At 34.5% G+C, this 2,063-nt stretch overlaps 1 protein-coding gene across 1 annotated transcript in view; it reads right to left on the reverse strand.

Moving 5' to 3' along the window:
* Positions 1–649, reverse strand: part of nostrin (nitric oxide synthase trafficking) — a gene marked incomplete at its 3' end in the record, with an annotated part of 10,917 nt that extends 10,268 nt beyond the window's left edge. The window contains exon 1 of the mRNA XM_079618635.1: positions 1–649. This exon is cut by the window's left edge and continues 467 nt beyond it.
* Between the last annotated feature and the right edge of the window lie 1,414 nt (positions 650–2,063).

Here is a 2,063-nt window from a genome sequence, read left to right on the forward strand (position 1 = left end):
TAAAAAAATGTAGTCCCCAACTCTAAATTTTCTAGTGACTGGTCACATCTAAAACTTTCAATTGGCCCAAGTGAAATTCTGCAAATTTAATCTTATCAATTTGCAAATTGAAAATTTTAGATGTGACCATTCTCTAGAAAAAATTGAGTTGGCCAGGTTAGCATTTTTTTACAGTGTATAAAGAACCTTTTGTGTCAATAAAGAAACTGATTATTAAGTGCAGGAATGATACAAAAAATTCCATCAAATTATATATATTTATATATTTTGAGCTTCAACTTTGTCTAGATTCCAGCTCTGGACACTCAGCAAATTAGTTTAGTCTATTGTTATGCTCAACATTTTTGTACAGACATTAATTTATTTATGCCAAAATTTAAATATATTAATAAAGTTTTTAAAATAATACTGGACTCTGATTAGTCAACATAATTCTGATTTTTTTGTGTGTGTATTTATGCTGAACTGCAAACAGTTAAATTGCAATGAATTAACTGAAATTGTAAATATATTACTACTGTAAATATTTACATATAAATGATTGATTTTTGTTATATTGTGTATTTATTTCTCTTGTTTTTTTTGTGTAAATGTAAATTTTCCTGTTGTAACGTTAGCGAGAGTGATAGAGACAGACCATATTGTTATTTGTGTTATATTGTATATTTATTTTTCTTGTTATTATTTGTTTTGTGTAATATTGGGTTACACTTTATTTTAAGGTGTCCATGTGTAACAGTTATATTCACTGTTACTAGTGCTTCTCCGCTACACTAGGGGGCGGTGTCCTCAGTTGTTGATAGCAGAGAAGAAGTGAAGTTAAGGCAGAGGTACAGTCACTAAAACATGGATGTGAGTTGTAGTATTCATCCTTGGTTTGGCTTTTTGATCAGATTTTTTTTTCTTTGCCATTCATTTAAGCCTTGTTTTCTAATTTCGAGGACATGCTAAATAAGTGTTGAGACAAGCTTCTCTATTGGACTGTTTCATGCTAAGTTCGACTGCGTAATGTGCTTGGGAACTACCAATGGATTATACCGTCTGAGTTTATCGTCTTTGGAACTGTTCAAACCTGTGGAACTTTACAACAATGAAGGCTTATGACAAACAGCGTTGGAAATTCAGGTTTTTCTGTCACGCAAACCATTGACTGATTTGCACGAACTGATTCGTATATATGGAGTGTATGTGCTGTTGTGGAGGGTGAATACTATTCGTTGTTACTTGTGCACTTAAATATAATCACTGCAAAAGCTCAACGGATGGTACCCTACCTCTTTATAGTGGTTTCGTTCTATCTTTTGAAATTTAAGATGGTATGTTACACTTAACGGTGCCCGAACAGGGACATTCTGGATAATGTTGAGTGAAAGTAGTGTGTATCTATGTATCAACAAAGTGGTATAAGTTGTTTGGTGTAAGTTTGGTGTGTACTCTCCTGAAAATGATGCTTCCTCATAATATTTCCAAATGGATGATCCTGCCGAGGACAGGAGTGAGTATCAAAGAGAACCTGATAATAGTGCAGAAGAATTTACGGTGCGTCGAGAGCCCATACAAGATCTGATTCAATCATTTAGTAGTCTAAATAGTATAGTACTCATAGTAGTAATTTAGTAGTCATAACTAATGAGGTTGAAGATAGTACTCAATTACCACCTCCCCTGCCTCATAAAGAGGAGGATGAAAGTCTTATCTCTATGGTTTTGGCCAATAGAGTTAATTATTGGGAAAATACAATGAGTAAGGTAAAGGAAAAACTAAACATCCATATTGATAAGTTTGAAACCCCGTTTCTGGATCGTTTAGATACCTATCAGAACAAAATCAGTTCTTTAGAAGTCCAAGTCAAAGACTGTGAAAGATCCTTGAGACAACGAGAGGAAGCGATAATTTTACAATCTTAGAAAGAGTGTCAAGAGTGAAAGGGGTCTTAGAGGAGAGTATTCAGGACCTGGGACGTGCAGTTATGGACTGTCTCAAGCGGAGAGATGCTACCTCCACACCTGCAAGGCATTCAACTCCACTGCCAGATACTTATTCTCGATCCATTCAGTTTAAAA

The sequence above is a fragment of the Phoxinus phoxinus genome, assembly GCF_949152265.1.
Source record: "Phoxinus phoxinus genome assembly, chromosome: 7".
NCBI lineage: Eukaryota > Metazoa > Chordata > Actinopteri > Cypriniformes > Leuciscidae > Phoxinus > Phoxinus phoxinus.